The sequence below is a fragment of the Marmota marmota genome, unplaced genomic scaffold (genome assembly GCF_001458135.2).
Source record: "Marmota marmota marmota unplaced genomic scaffold, marMar, whole genome shotgun sequence".
In the NCBI taxonomy this organism is placed as follows: domain Eukaryota; kingdom Metazoa; phylum Chordata; class Mammalia; order Rodentia; family Sciuridae; genus Marmota; species Marmota marmota.
The window spans coordinates 27,390,517-27,408,172 of NW_026000101.1; positions in this window are offsets into that span (position 1 = coordinate 27,390,517).

The following is a 17,656-nucleotide window of genomic DNA, read 5'->3' on the forward strand; positions in this document are numbered from 1 at the left end:
CTTATTAAAAAGGCGAATTCCCAAATTGTGCTTGATGTATTCTGCCTCTGCCTGGGAAGTTACACTTTTTAACAACCACTGCAGGTGATTCTGCTGTAGGGAGTTGTATGTTGTCCATGAACCACACTTTGAGATAGACTAAATTCCCTATAATTCATGCAAATAAATTTAAAATCACTGAATCTATATGGAAAATAAATCATCTTTTATTTAATATATATTTTCCAGTTATTGTAGTGGCTGCTATCTAAAGTGACCTCCTGAAAATGAAAAAATGTGAAGTCTTTCAGAAACCTTTTTGATTTTATTATAAATGGATCAAAAAGACAAGTAGATTCCTGTCATTGATTTCCCCATCAGCCATCTGCTCTCAGATCAGTTTACCTTCATTTATTTTAAATAAACTCTTTTATGAAATAAAGGGTTTTAGCCAAAATTTGTTTAGGAAAGGATGCAATGGAATAGCATATTCATCAACTGTTACTTATTTTGTTTTGTTCAAAATTACATATTGTGTACCAAAAATGTATAACCCATATTAGTTTTAATAGTTTGATTCATTTCCAATTTTTGCACCTTTTCTTCAGCTATCCTTCTTTAAAAAAAAGCCTGATAGAACTTACTGACATTTAATTTCCTGCTTTCATTCCATTTTTTTTTTTTTTTTGCTAAGAAATGTGTATCAAAAGTATATTACTATGGGGCATAGTTTCTTATTTCTTGATGTTATCATTAAGTACCTTACCATACAATTTTTTGAGGTAAATTGGTTTCAAAGCTAAAAATCAAAACATGAGATCCTGGATTAATTTATTATTTTTTGAGAGGAAATTTGTACAACCAAAATCAATAACCATTTGCCATAGAAGTGAGGAGGAAAAATGTTTCTTTTAAAAACTAAATTGAAGTCTATCTAAAAATTGAAACAAAGCTGAAAGAATGACTATATGTCATGCACAATACTTTCTTCTTCCTCAGACCAATTCACTTAATATAAGCTATGGAAAAATATATGTAATATTATCACATCTAGGTAAAGATGTCATGTTTAAACATATCTCATTGGTGCATTTTCTACACACCAGTGGTTTGAAGTGGGACCTAATATCTACTGATAATTCAGATGTCAGATGTTGGTGCTATTCTACCTTGGTTTGAATCTTGTTTTTACCAGTTGTTAGCTTCATGCCTTTGAACAAGTTATTTCACTTCTTTAAGTCTCAGTTTCTTTCCTGACAAAAATGGAGATATTTATGGATGAATTTTATCATATAGTAGACCTCATTGATAAGATAGTCCAGGTAAAGGAATAGTCAAGTTTTCTTCACAAGCACTCCATAAATGTCACTGTTATTAATTTTGTGACTGAACAGAAACCCACGCTGGGATAATTCCCATGAATAATAGTAGTTTATCCTGGGAAAAGGAGAATAATAGTGGAAAAGGACAAGGAATTTGAGGAATACTTTTACCTATTAGTCTTCAATGTCTCTGTTAATATTAGTATATTTTACTTTTATATTGTCAGTAATTAATATATTTTAAAAGTAACATTATTTTCAAACTTAAGATCCTTGAATAATATAATAATCCATGCTTTTAAAGATTATATTTAACTCCCACTCTTAACAATTCTTAAAATGATGACACATGAAGAAGTTATACATTAAAATTTTTACATGGCGTCTGAATTAGCTTCTCATATTTCCTTTATCTCTCTTTCCTCCTTACTCCCTCCCCCCCATATAATGGAAGACATGGAAAGGTGAAGTATCAATTTATCCAATAAAATGATAAATTCATCATCTGTGAATAAATACTGGTTCAGTTAATATATTCCAAACACTTGGGTAAATTATATTCCATTTAGTGAGACAAGAGGCATTTTAGAACATAAGAGTACCAATGAAAAGCATCAATAGCAGTTTAACAATATCATATAGGTATGCTGAAAGAGCACATAGCTGCCATTTGAGTAGGAAGGAAAGGTGGTAGAAGATAGGCATTTTGAGGGAGAGATTTTAATGGAGGCAGGTGAAACTTTTTAGTTGAATTTTGATACCTGGGTAGGAGATGAATAAATATGCATCAGGAACATCTAATACCAGAGAGTAGGCAAACTATACCAACATTTTGTTTCTTTATTACCCTATACCACCTACAACAGAGTCAGGGGTACCTATTCAAAATGCGTATTTCTAGGTCTCAATGCAAATCTACTGAGCTGGACTTTTTGGAGTTTGGATACAACTTGTTAATTGATTTCCTGATTGCTAAGAGCCACAGCCTAGTAATATGATGCATGGCATTTTTGGTTGAAAGGTGACGCCAGCAAGCCATTGAGATGATATGATTATGTTAAGATCTGCATTCATATGGATATTGGACTCCTGCTGTCCACCTCGGCCATCTATGGGACTCCTGGAGAGTTCTCATTGGTTGGGGAAGTGCGGTAGGAGGGAATTCCGGAGGAGGGACTTCCTGTTGGGGTCCGGGAGAACACCACATGGGTCGGTGGGCAATCTTCCCAGGAGCATACAGGGCATTGGCGGCAGTTTCAAAAATAAAGTTTGTTCCTGCTTGAGTGGCTCGTGATTTTGTGCCCAGCCAGACTGCGGCACCTGATAACTTTATGAACACTTAAGTTTGAATAACTTTGATTCCCTAGTGCTTTCATGAATTAAAAAAAAATGATAATCTTTAGGAAAGTAATGCTCCTTAATAGATGCTATCTCTCAGTGTATAATGTGACTATATTTCAAAATATTTCCTCTTCCCAACTGTCTCCCCAGTATTGACAAATTTCTTTGGACAGTATTACCTAGTTTCTGCTAAGAGGCCAAATGCCACCAGGCCAGCATCCTGTGTGTTGGGGGATGGGGGAGGGGGGAGTTCCAGGCAGGGATCTTCCAGCTGTTCTGTAGCCAGCCTTGTTACTAATTATACCGAGTTCAGCTCCACAGCTCATGATAGTTCCACAAATATGACTACCTAGCTGGCCCTTGTCCGGGGCACTGATGTAAATGGTTGTTTTCACCTTTGCGGAAAGCTTCTTGTGTGCAAATTCTGAGCTCTTCCTCTCTTCATCTCTTTAAAAATGATCCTATCTGCACTTCATCCTCTGGAATTTGCTTGTAGTACTCTTTTTCCTTGTTGTTACCATTATGTATTCCTCAACTCTAATACAAGTGGGATTTTGACTGAGAAATGTATGCACTCAGTTCATCTTAAGTCTGAAAATCAGGTGTTCTCTTAAACAATTCAAACCTTCACTAATTTGATGGATATCAGGTGGATTCTCTCTGTTGATTGAATTCATATGACTTTGATTATGAGGGAGGCTGGCATTTTTCAGTCATTTAATCTGCCTGTGAATGTATTAGACTTTGTGAGAGGCAGATGAGCCCCATGACTGACTCAGACACGCAGCTGTTCACAGCTGCACAAAAATAAGTGTCACCAAGCTCAGGCTTCACAGAGCTTTCTTTAAGAATTTCTACTCAGACAAAATCTTCCCGTAAAGAGGGGTACTTCTAAACAATCTTTTTCCAAGTTAATTTTATGTTCCTTTCTTCCCTTCCTAAGAATCTGTGGGCAGTATTAATATTCTTCTCAAAGGACAGAAGTGTGTGTGCGTGCGTGCGTGTGTGCGTGTGTGTGTGTGTGTGTGTGTGTGTGTGTGTATGTGTGTCTGTGTCTTTGTAGATAATACAAAGGAAGTCTTTGGCCAGTCTAACCCTGAAGGATCTTAAAATTTCTATATTTGGACCTGAATCAGTATATTTTTAACAAATAGAGCTCCCAAATTATCTTTTTCCCATGTGTTAATTTTATTTTGGTCATATAAATACTAAAAGTGAATCTTCTCAATAAGAGTAACTGGCAATTATATCTGCCCTTAAAGGGCAGGGACCAAAGTCTTGATATAATTCTTAAAAGCTCTTTCTCCCTAAATCCTCCCATATATTCATCAGCAAATTCTGACAAAATATTATCTATAAGCCCACCCTTATCACCTGTCCTCTGATTCTTCCCTCTTTTAGGGCTCATCATCTTTTTAAAAAAAAATGTTTATTTTTTAGGTGTAGATGGATACAACACAATGTCTTTATCTTTTTATGTGGTGCTGAGGATCGAACTTGGGTCCCGCCCTGCTAGGGGAATGCTCTACTGCTGAGCCACAATCCCACCCCCTAGGGCTCATCATCTTTGATCCAGATTAATTAACCTTTTTGCTTCCGCACAATTCTCCAAACAGTAGCCAGAGTGAATCTGTTAAAATGAAAGTCCAATCCTGCTGCTGCACCCCATCCCATTTAGAATGCAGAGCCTTAAAAGATCCTGCAGTCGCGTCCCCATTTCCCCTCTGTTGTCCTCTCCTACTCTTCCCTTGCTTCCCCATGCTCCTTTAAGTACTCTTTACTGCAGCTCGAATATGCCAGCCATGTTCTTAACCTAAGAAGTGGGCTTTGGTTGTTTCCTTCAGCCTCCTCACCACCTTCAAGTCTTTGCCCCATAATAACCTTCTTAAGGAGAGAGGTCAGACCAGACCACTCTCTTAAAAATGACGCTCCTCAAGACCCTTTCCTACCATGTTCCATCTCTAATTCTTTGCTGCCCTCCACATCTGCCTTGACTTTTTATCACCATCAAACAAGAATTGGGAGTTTTGAACATTTTGTTCACTAGGATATTCCCATTTCCTAGAAAAGTGTCTAACAGATAAAAATTGTTTCATGAATACCTGGACTAGATGACTTGATGAATATCTCATAATATCCCCAAATATCTTTGCTAGATAAATTAATACTAAGAATTTTTATTTCATTCAAATAAAACAGGTAAATTATTAATAATGGAATTCATCAGAGCTTTCCATCAAATCAAAGTACTTATCTGACCAATGTTGATTTATAATATTGCAGTACCTTTCAGGTAAAAATGCTAAGAAATAGAAGCATTTAGTGAGTTTTTCAGAATGTTTTCCTGAAATAATTAAATTTAATTTTATAATAGTACTTTTGAAGAATTGTATATATTAAATTAATTTTATATATATATTTATATGAAAGACTTGAAAGAATGGTTTCTGTATGTAATATAACTTAAAGTCAGTCAAAAGAAGCAAGATTGTTACTTTGGATCAAATAGGAAAATATAACTTACTTTCATCTTTCTACATTTTATTCAAACAACAATTCTAGTTTTAAAAATATAAAGAAGTTAGAGTCTGTTTAATATTTGGATAGAGAGTTCTTGAAGCTAGAATTATATTCAGTTATTAGATGTCCTCAATTTGCACTCAAGTAGACTACTTGGCAATTAAGCACTTTGATTTCAAGATTCAATTTGTAATTTCACTAAAAATACCTCTGTGTGTGTGTATGTGTGTGTGTGTGCGCGTGCACATGAGCATGTGTGAGCATGTGTACACATGAAAGTGAACATATGTTCACTCTATTTATGTAAATTCTCCTTTCTAAACCATCTCAATTATTAAATAGAAATTGGTGCAACCACTCTGGAAAGCAGTATGGGGTTTCCTTAGAAAACTGGGAATGGAACCACCATTTGACCCAGTTATCTCATTCTTTGGCTTATACTCAAATGACTTAAAATCAGCATACTATAGTGATGCAGCCACATCAATGTTTATAGCAGCTCAATTCATAATAGTTAAGCTATGGAACCAAACTAGGTGCCCTACAACAAATGAATGAATAAAGAAAATGTGGTAAACATACACAATGGTATATTACTCAGCCATAAAGAAGAATAAAATTATGGCATTTGCTGGTAAATGGATGGAACTGGAGAATATCATGCTAAGTGAAATAAGCCAGTGTCCCCCCCCCAAAAAAAAGGCCAAATGTTCTCTCTGATATGTGGGTGCTAATCCATAACAAGGGTTGGTAGAGAGAGGAAGTATAGAAGTTCATTGAATTATGCAAAAGGGAATGAGGGAAAGGGAGGGGGAATGGGGATAGAAAAGCCAGTAGAATGAATCAGACATAACTTTCCTATGCTCATATAGGAATACATGACCAGTGTAACTCCACATTATGTTCAACCACAAGAATGGGATCAAAATTAATTGGTTACACCCCATATATATGTAATATGTCAAAATATAGCCTACTGTCAATATCTAAAAAACTAAAAATAAATGGAGTCAGCCTTCTTCAATAACAGACCATATCTTCCACATAACTTGCAAATGACAATGATCACACTTTTAAGCTTGATAAGGTTACATTTGTCAGAATAAATGATTGCTTTCTGCCAACTTTCAGTCTATTCTCTGCCCTATTTCTCTCTCTCCACCCTCTCTATATTTATGTCCTTAGAAGAAACAACCTGATCATGTGATGCTGTAATCTAAAGTCTAATAAATGCAAGTTAGTTGGAAGGGAGATTAATACAGGATGAATCACAACAAGTACACACATTTAAAGCTATCTTTGCTAAAATGTTATGTTTGCCAGATTTAAGTGAAACTTCTCCATAGTTACTAACCTTCAAAAGGAGTATTTAGAGCACACAGCTGTTAGAATATGATTAGAATTTCCCAAGCAATATTCTTGTATCTGCAATCTCAAGACATCACAAGGGGTTGAGAAAAAACATTTTGTTCAGTGTGAAAAAGTCTTTCATGACCATAATACAGTCTGGATGTCATGCTTAAAAGATGCCATAGAGATTAGCTTTTTATTCTATGCTTCCATTGAAAACTTCCATTTTAAGTTTAAAATTTTTGCCAGGGGAAAATAAATATGGCTGAATTCAAAGACTGGTTTTGCCATTCACACACTGTGGATTTGCATTCAGAACCTAAGAAGAGAGAACAAAAAGGAAATGGACGATTGAATATGATTCCTTTTGATGGAGCAAACATTTAACTCTAGGTTCTGCCTTGTGGTGTGATGGTAAGAGGTGTAAAGAAATGCTGGTTGATTGTGAAGAGATTTTTTTTCATCCAATTTTTGTGTAGTTACTATTCTCATCATGTATCGTATTTTCAGCATATGTTGAATTTTTATTTCTTTCCAACTTTTATTTGTCTCTAGATTGTCTCTTGAGCACTCTAAACCTCTGTCAACATAGGCACAGTCATATTCTCTAGCTTATTTTCTATTCTTTGTTTTCTATGAGTCTTACTTAATTCTCTGCATTCCTTTTCCTGTTCTCTGTTCAACCTCTGTTTTCTATTATTTACTGCAATAGCTTAGGACAAAATTTGGTCTCTCATTACCCATATCCAGTTATTTGCCAAATCTAGTATAATTTGTCACTATAATGTTTCTCATCTCTATTTTCTCTTGGAGTTTCCTTTTAGCTGTTTTAATTTACATTTTCATTTCCATTTGCTGGAATCATGCAAAACCTCCAAGACAGTCTGTCTCCTTCTTTTCTTTGCGCTAAACAAAACAAACTAAAACTAATCATTTTTTTTAAAAATCAACCCTTTTTTATTAAATACTTATTGAAGTGGTTATATGACCTTTGGTCTTTCATTCAGCCTCTTGACAAGGGGCAAACAGCATATATTTCAATGTTTCAAATCCTTTTTTCTTGAAATTGAACTTTTCCTTGTTTTAATGACTTTCAGAATATTTGGACTTCTATATCATGATCTTTTGCCCTCTCTTTTATAAAGTCAAAATTATGCCCAACCTTTTTTTGCCTGACTCAAATGTTACATTTTCATGTTATGGAATAAATGTGAACTCTCCCTTTCTCAATTTCTCATATTTGGGGTGCTCACCTTAAGACATGCATAAGATTTTGCTTGAGTCTTTTTCCCATAACACCTTCTAGAATCCACATTTTGAAGTGATTATATATTGTCAACTGTCATTATTTTTCTTCTTTAATTTAGCACTGTACCTTGCAGTAGGAGAGAGCTCAATAAATTTTTATTTGAATTAAACTGCCCTGATTCAGAACTATTCACAGTGTTTGGAATGAATAACTTCATGCTCTGGCTTCAGAGACACTCTTGGTAGTTCCCATCAAACCTTAGGAGTGCTGTAAAACCAAGGCAATGGGATGGTTTTGGTCTCTTCCCAACTTAGGAAACTTTGTTAAAAAGTTATCCAACCATAAAAAACTCTCACTAGTACTTAGAATCACACAGTTGCTAAATGGGTGTGCCAGCCCAGACATTGCCTTTGCTAGTATTATTGCTGGGAAGCTGTAAGTAAGCCATAATAAGATACTAAATTCCACTGCAGATTACATCCATCCTGCAAGGCCCAGGAATGGGCTAAATTCTGGGAGATGAGAACAAGTATAAGTATTTTGTTGCCTTGGCTGCCATATGTGAGTGCTACAAGTTTTAGTAGTAAATGTCAAGAAATGCTAAGTTAGCATATTCCTCTGGTGTTCAAATTTTTGTCAATGTTGTTATTCTGGAAAATCTCTATGGCACTACCTAATTTATAAACTTCTCTTCATATGACTATAAATCAATTTATATTTCACCATTTAAGTACTACCATATAATCGTCAACATATGTAGATCACATATATCGGTGAAAAAAAGTAAGAACATGGCACAAAAAATTAAAGGGAATTATGGCATACACATTGTAGTAAGAGGGAAATGTTACAAATCGAACAAGCCATGATTGAAAGAAAAACTAAGAACTGTCTCATTTAAAAAAGAAAAACAAAGGACAATTTATTTTTCTCACATTTGACTAATTAGTTGTCAATCTTATATCTTATTATACTTAAATTTGATGTCAGACCTGTGTATAACAAGACATTTGATTGACAAGGCAGTTTTTACACATGTATGTGATGTTATACTCATGTTTAACTAGGTATTTGATTGACATATGAAAAATATCAATATATCTTTATCTTTCCATCTCATAGTTGATATTACCTAAAAGTAAAATGAAAAATGTCCAATAAGCATTTAATTATGCATTATTATCATACTCCTTTGGTTAATATATAATTGTCATCACATTAAATTTATTTAATCTTAGAACATCTTTTTTCATACCTTAAAAATATACTTTACTATTGAAATATATACATTATGCATTTTGAATCCAATCTCATTCCTATACACACTACAAATCTTGTTATAACATAGCTTATTGGTATATGGATTCAATTACAGTAAAAATAAAGTGCTTTCTAAAGTATAGTAATACACTAAATATAAATGCACAAGTATCAGAGTGAGATACCTTAGTAGTGGTGTTATTCAAGGTTGCTATTAGATTTCTTCATGGTTCTATTTGTTTAAATTGTATTTCAAATATTAATTACTAAATCAATAAGATGAATTATTGTTTTTTATTTTTTATTGATTTTATTTTTTAAATACACGACAGTAGTGGAATGCATTACAATTCTTATTACACATATAGAGCACAATTTTTCATATCTCTGTATATAAAGTATGTTCATGCCAATTCATGCCTTTATACATGTACTTTTTTGCATTACAATTCTTAATACACATATATAGCACAATTTTTCATATCTCTGTTTGTATATAAAGTATGTTGAAAACCAATTCAAGTCTTCATACATGTACTTTGTATAATGATGTCCATCACATTTCACCATCCTTGCTAATCCCCTGCCCCCTCCCTTTCCCTTCTGCCCCTCTTCCCTATCTAGAATTCATCTAATCCTCCCATGCTTTCCCTACCTACCCCACTATGAGTCAGCTTTCTTATTTTGAATAAAAATCTGTGTATGTTTTCTCAAAATTTTTAAAGCAGCAAAGAATATTGAAAACAGAACATGTATTTTTAGTGTTGGACTTTTCAGATTACTTAAAATGCTAATATAAGTGGTGAATATTAACGAATGTGGCATAATATCATGTTACTCAAAATTCTTCAAATCAAATCTTTTGCTGGGGAGGATCAAGAGGGAGCACAATGTCTTTTGAGAAATTCCGTTTTGAGCATTTCTCCTCTTTGTTAAGCACATTAGAGTTGAATAATACTATATTGCTAGAAAAATAGTACAGTTTGGCAAAATGTCCTTTTATGTCAGAATTTGACTTTTGTTGTAGCTAACTTTGTGTTACCGTAACCAAAAGATGTTACTGTGACAAGAACAAATAGAAGAGGAAAAGTTTATTGGGACCTCACATTTAGTTCAGCAGACACCATGGCTTTAGGCCCAAGGTGAGACAGAACATTACAGTAAAAAGCATGGTGGAGGACAGCTGCTCAGGGCATGACAACCAGGAAGCAGAGAGAGCTCTCACCACCAGGGACAAAACATGAACCCCAAAGTCATGCCTCAAGTGACCTACTTTCTCCAGCCATACCCTACATACCTGCATTAGCCACCTAATCTGTATCAGTGGATTAATCCACTGAGTAGGTCACACCTCTCATAATACAATCGCTTCACTGGAAATTCTTGTATTGTCTCACACACGAACTTCTGAGGGACACCTCATATCTAAACCATAAACCTTTTATTTAAAATATTTGGATTAATGACAGATGATTGTTTATGATAGTACAATACTGACAGTAGATAGATATAACAATTAAAAACAGTTAAATAAATTAGGGCACATTTATAATTTTCAGCTGAAATAGTACACTGTCATTACAATCGTCATGGTAGAATTATATTTATTGACATGAAAATATTTCTAAATAGTGTGTATAAAATTATTAAGATTCTGTGTGAAATATGTGTAGAAAAATGGGAAAGATACGCCTCAAATGATAATTTTTCTGGGTATAGGGATTTTAAATTTCTATTTCATGTTTATGTTTTATAATTTATCTGAAATTATATCTTAGAATATATATATATATATATATTATATATATATATTATATATATATTATATATATATATATATATATGATATATCTTAAAATATATCTTAGAAATTATATCTTAGAATCTTAAAATAAATATATAAGTTTCAAAGAAGTCATTATCCTGAACTCCTAACTCTTTGAAGATAGGACACTCACATGGGGACAGGGAAGTTCTATTCTCTTTTCTTTATAGTCTTCACCAGGTCCTGATTAATGATTAGAAAAATGCTCCAAACATGAATGTTGAGCTAGACTGAGCTTACTTGTCTGAATGACAACCCTCATTATACAAAATAAGCTGGGAGAGAATGTTTTCTGTAGACCATGAAATGTTTCCAAAAATTTAAAATGTTCCAATGAATACTGATTGTGTGTCAGGGCTAACCTGGTTCCTTGCTTCTTTATTTCTTATAAGTCTGTGGATGGAAAGGCATGAAGAATAGATGAAAACTTTGTGGGCTAGCAGCAGGTGTAGATGCCTGAGAAATTTTAAACCTACATGCAAGTTTATATTAATTAATTTGCAGGGAATTGAGTATTTAGATATTTATACCTCTTTATATTATTCTATTTTTAACACTTGTATATTTAAAAATAGGTTGGTAACATTTTATATTAATACAAATGTAAAGTCTTTCAAGTCATACACAAAATTTCTTTCAAAGATTTCTTTTCCTTTCAGATCTTAGAATCAAAGAACTAAAAAGATTAATAGAGTTCCTGCTTCTGGTAGGATCATATTAAATCATTCCTGACAGAAACAAACCTAACTTTTATTCCCAGTTGGTTTAGCACCCCCAAGTGAATTACTCTGTCCTCATGTTCATACCTAATGGATCTCAATATGTACATTTCTGATGACTTTCTCCTTATAGCACCCTATGGTATAGTTTCAGTTTCTAATTTGTATCTTATCACCAGAGTATGATGAAGAAAACAACATTAAGCATCTTGAGTCTGACTGACCTTCTAAAACTCTTATTAGGAAATTCTCTTTTTTTCTTCTGTGACCAAAATGATTCTACTCCAATCATAAATATAATTGAATATTACTAGAAAAAGATGATTCTACTAATCAAGATGAACAAATTCTCAATGGGCTAGTGGATGCAAGACATTGTCCAATTTTCCTATTCATATTCCTCCATAGTAATTTGTAATAACTAAAAGGCTGTTTTTTCCATAATTCCACTTGCCATTTACCCTTTAGGGTAGTAATTCATCACAATAGTCAAGGAGATGGATGCACATCTATCTAATTCAACATCTGATAATGCTGCCAGTTAATTCAGATGAATAAATTTCCTGTCTAATATGAAACTAAGTTCTATAGAATTTCTTGGTTTTATGTTTGAATTATTGTTCCAGAATTAAAGATTTATAGGTGTGACTTTTGTGTGATGCAGTAAACCCTTGTGAGTTTTATAGGCTGCTCACAAAGTTTTTTTTTTTTTTTTGGAGGGGGGAATTGTATCAGCATATGTACTACAGCTTGGATTGAAAAGGACTGAAACAACATAAAAATGATGCCACTGTATCTCAAATTTCTATCTGCAGGAAGAATACTGAGAAAACTACTCAGCTGCAAAAAGGTTACCTTTCATGAGAAAGGAAGGAAAACTGGGTGCAGAACTTAGAGTCCAGAGGGTGTTGCTGAGAGTAATGAATAATTACTTCCAGAGCATAAGAACCAATCAAAGAACTGTCAACATTTGTCCACCTGGATTTGAACTCATTGGCCTACTATTTTCCCCTAATTCTATAGTATATTTTAGTGAAGACACTGTAAGTTGAACCATACCTCCTCAGTGTTCACATCTTTGTGTAATCTCTGTACCTAAAATATGAGTAAAACATGAGATTCACTTTAATCAAATAGAATAAGGAAAATGTATATAATGTCACTCCTGTGGTTCTAATACATTTTATAAGTTCTATATTGCCAGCAGGTTCTTTCTTGCTCTCTAGCTGGCTTTGAAGAAGCAAGCTGCCATTTTGTGTGCTGCCAATATACAGGTCCATGTGGTAGGGAACTATGGGCAGCCTAAAGGAACCAAGGTGTCCTTCTGACAATAGCCAGCCAGAAGTGAGTCCCAAGGTTATTTAACTGCAAGGAAGTGAGTTCATGACAATATCAAAATGAGACTGGTAGTGGATATTTTGGTTGAACCTCTAGAGGAGACATTAGTCTTGGTCAACCTCTTGATTGTAGCCTGCAGAGGATCTAGCTAAGTCATGTCTGAATTTCTTGACCTACAAAAATTGAACTAATAAATTAGTGTTTTTTGGTTGTGGACTAGATGTTTGTGTCTCTCCATGATTTATATGCTGAAATCCTACCCATCACCCCCACCCATTAAGCTGATATTAGAAAGTGGGACCTTTGAAAGATAATTACATCACAATAGTACAGCCTTCATGAAGAGTATTGATGCCTATAAAATACTCACATGATGCATTCTGACCATATGAGAATGCATCATCTATGATGAATGAACCCTCTGCAGAAACTGGATTTGCCAGCGCCTTGGTCTTGGCTTCCTTAGCTTTCAGAACTCTGTGAAAAATTGGTGCTCTTTATAAGTCACCCAATTTATGGTATTCTGTTATAACACCTCAAACTTACTATGATAATTTTTTTTTTTGGTACCAGGGATTGAACTCAGGGGCGCTTGACCACTGAGCCACATCCCCAGTCCTATTTTGTATTTTATTTAGAGACAGGGTCTCACTGAGTTGCTTAGTGCCTAACTATTGATGAGGCTGGTTTTGAACTCGCAATTCTCCTATCTCAGCCTCCTGAGCCCCTGAGATTATAAAGGAGCACCACCATGCCCGGCTTACTATAGTAATTTTAAGAAGCCAAGTTGTAATTATTTGTTATATAGTAAAAGAAAGTTAACACAGCAGTTATGAGTATCTGTTTTTTGTTCTACTAATAAGGTTGGATATATTAAGGTAAGTTATCTTAGTTTCCCAGATCCATATATGAAGAAGAACTGTTCTTTGATTACCTTATCTTTACCAAGACTCAATGTAGGTGAAAATATTCTGGACTCTGAGCTCATGATGTAATGGGATGGGAATTTGGGGGTCTTGGAAGAGAATAAGTGCATTTTGTAAGAGGGATGTAAATCATTGGGGCTTAGGAGCAAATCATTATATCAGCCCATGCTCAAGTGGAAAAAGTATATTGGGGTATAAATACCAGAAGGCATAAGTTCATAAGTGTCATTTTGGAGGCTTACTGACATATAATCCTTGAATCTTAATTAACATTTATTTATACTTAGTATAATATGTTAATATATACTTAAAATAATATGTATAAATTAGACTCAAAATAATTTCATTTATTTGGGCTTCAATCTATGATTGTATTATCTTTTCCTATGTAGCACCTGTTCTGTGTATTTACAACGCTACTTACCATTTTGATATATTTAATTTTTAGCAGTGTTTTAGTGGTTTTCTTGAATGTTATAGCATGTATCTTTTAGCTATTAAGTACAATTGAAATCCATTCTACTTCTTAGAAAGTGCAATCAATCTAGAGCATTTTAATGGAATTTATCCCTTCTTTTGTACATATTGTGGATATATATGTGTGTATGTGTGTGTGTGTGTACATCAACAGACACATTTACATATTTAAATGTCTCAAGAGAGTATATTGTTATTTTATAAATAAATATATTTATCCACACTTTTTACCACTGATATTGCTTTTCTTCTTACACTCTGAACATCCAAGGATGATCTTTGTTCAGTCTGAAAAAAATTCTCATTTTTCTTATTTTACAACAGTAGATCTCTAGGATTTGAATCATTTCAATTTTTGTCTAATATGCTTTAATTTCATCTTCATTTTTCAAAAGATATTTTCACAGGGTATAGAATTGTAAGTTTACAGGTTTTTTTTTTTATTGGTTGTTCAAAACATTACAAAGCTCATGACATATCATCTTCCATACATTTGATTCAAGTGGGTTATGAACTCCCATTTTTTACCCCAAATACAAGTTGCAGAATCACATCAGTTACACATCCACATTTTTACATAATACCATATTAATGACTGTTGTATTCTGCTACCTTTCCTATCCCCTACTATCCCCCTTCCCCTTCCCTCTCATCTTCCCTCTCTACCCCACCTGCTGTTGTTTAATTCTCTCCCTTGTTTTTTTTTCCCCTTTCCCCTCACAAACTCTTATATGTAATTTTGTGTAACAATGAGGGTCTCCTTCCATTTCCATAGTTTTACAGGGTTTTTTTTTCTCCTTTCTATGATCCTGTGAAAATTACATGCCACTGAATTCTGACTTCCTCTTATTTAACCTACTGTAATGTGGTCAGCTGTCTATTTTACCCATATTCCTGTGTAGGAAATATAGTTGCTTTTTTACTTCCCAGGAACATTTATTCTTCTTTTTGATAATTTTTCTAGTATACTCCTAATTTTTAAAAATTTTATGTGACTATATAATAGTAGTATGTCTTGGATATGTGTCTGAATGCCATCTTTAGTTTTGGAAAATTCTCTGTCATTATCTCTTCAATTATTTATTCTTTCATTGTATTTATTTATATTGCTACATAATAAATCACCACAAACTTAGTAGCTTAAAACAGTGTCAATTTATTATCTTTCGGTTTCTTAGGTTAGAAGTTTGGGAAGAACACAACTAATCTAAACTCAAAATGTTGGTTAGGACTGCAGTTTCATTTGAGGCTTTGGGTCATTTTTCCAAGTTTACTGTCCACTGGTAGAATTTAGTTCCTGTGCGAGTAAAACTGATTTCCCGTTTTCTTACTGATGGTTAACTTAAGGCCTTTCTCAGTTATTTCTAAAGGCCAACAGACTTATCTCTCACTTTTAATCTTTCTGACCTATTTGAGATTCTCACCAAATTAGGTCAGACCTAACAATAGTTCTCTCCATTTTGATTAGTTACATCTTTAAAATAGCTTCTGCCACATACCACAACATAGACATGTGTTTTTGTCAGCTTTTGCATCACTGTGACCAAAATACTCATCAAGAACAACTTACAGGAGGAAAAGTTTATCTAGGGCTTATGGTTTCTGAGATTTCAGTTCATAGATGGCTGACTGCAGTGCTCTGGGCTCAAGGTGAGGCAGTACATCATGTCAGAAGGGACCAGGTAAGGAAAGTTTCTCAGTTCATGACAGGGTCAGACAGGAGAGAGAGGGAGAAGGAGAGGGAGAAGCCAAAGGAAAGATGTACTTTTCCAGAGCACACTCCTAGTGACCCACCTCCTCCAGCCATGCCCCAACCTGCCTATAGTTAGCACCTAGTCTGTTTAAACTAGCATGGACTGAGTAGGTTACAGCTCTCATCATCCAATAATTTCACCACTGAATATTCCTGCACTAACTCAGGAGTTTCTGGGGGACACTTCATATCCAAACCATAACACCATGTGAATGATATTCCATAATATTTATAGGTTCCACTTATGCCCAAAGGTTTAGGATTACATAGGCTATGCAAAGCAGAGAAGCAGGAATCTGGAAGTCACATTTTCTCTACTAGAATTATATGTCTCCAATAATAAATAACTCCCTTTAGCTGTGTCTAATATGATATAAAAATGATCAATTGAGATTTTAATTTTACTTTTAAAAAGTTTGTGAATGTCTTATGGAAAATTGTAGAAAATTCACTTATCATACTTCAGATTTATATTCTTTTTTTTCTAGTTAATTTTTTATTGATATTTTATTATACTGGTTATTTTATAAATATTTTAATCAAATTATAAATTTGTTATATTAATATTCTAATAATTGAATTATCACTAATTTTTGAAACATTTATTTTCAGAGAAGTTTTAGGTTCATAGCAAAATTAATCAGAAAGTACAAGTATTTTCCATATATTGGTTGCTCTAGCACATGCACAAATACCTCCATTATCAACATCTTATACCAGAGTGGTACATCTATTACCATCAATAAACATACATTGATATGTCATTTCATCAAAGCCCATAATTACATCAGGGTTCACTCATTGTTTTGTGCATTCTGAGAGTTGACATATGTACCCACCATTATATTATTATGGAGAATAATTTCACTCTTTAAAAATTCTCTATGCTCTGTCTATTCATCCCTGCCTCTCCACTAACCATTTGCAACCACTAATCTTTTAATCTGCAAAATTTTGCTTTTCTCCAGAATTTCACATCATTAGAATCACATAGTACATAGACTTTTCAAATTGGCCTATTTCACTTAGAACTTATATTTATGGATTCTTTATGTCTTTTCATATCTTGATAGCTCATTTCTTTATTGCTAAATAAAATTCCATTGTACCACAGTTTATTCACCTATAAAAGGATAACTTGGTTTCTTCCAAGTTTTGTCATCTATGATTAAAGATGCTACACACATCCATGTGTAGGTTTTGAGATAGAAATAGATTTTCAACTCATGCGAAAATACTAGGGGGAATTTTTCTGTGTAATATGGTAAGAGTATGTTTAATTTTGTAAGGAATTTTCAAACCATCTTTAAAAATGGTGTTTCCACATTGCATATTCACCAAAAAGGAAAGTTTTTACTGTTCCACATCCTAGTTTCAGCTATTCTGATTGGTGTATAGTGATATCACAATGGTGTTAATTGCAGTTTCATAATGCAATTTGGTATGGTGTTCAGCATCTTTTTGTGTGCTTATTTGTCTAATATATATAATTCTTTATTTTCCCATGTTTTGATCACATCTTGTCCTTTGAAAGGGCTGACAATTTTGATGGAGTGCCAGACATTCAATATGTGGAAATTTGTAGAGATTAACCAAA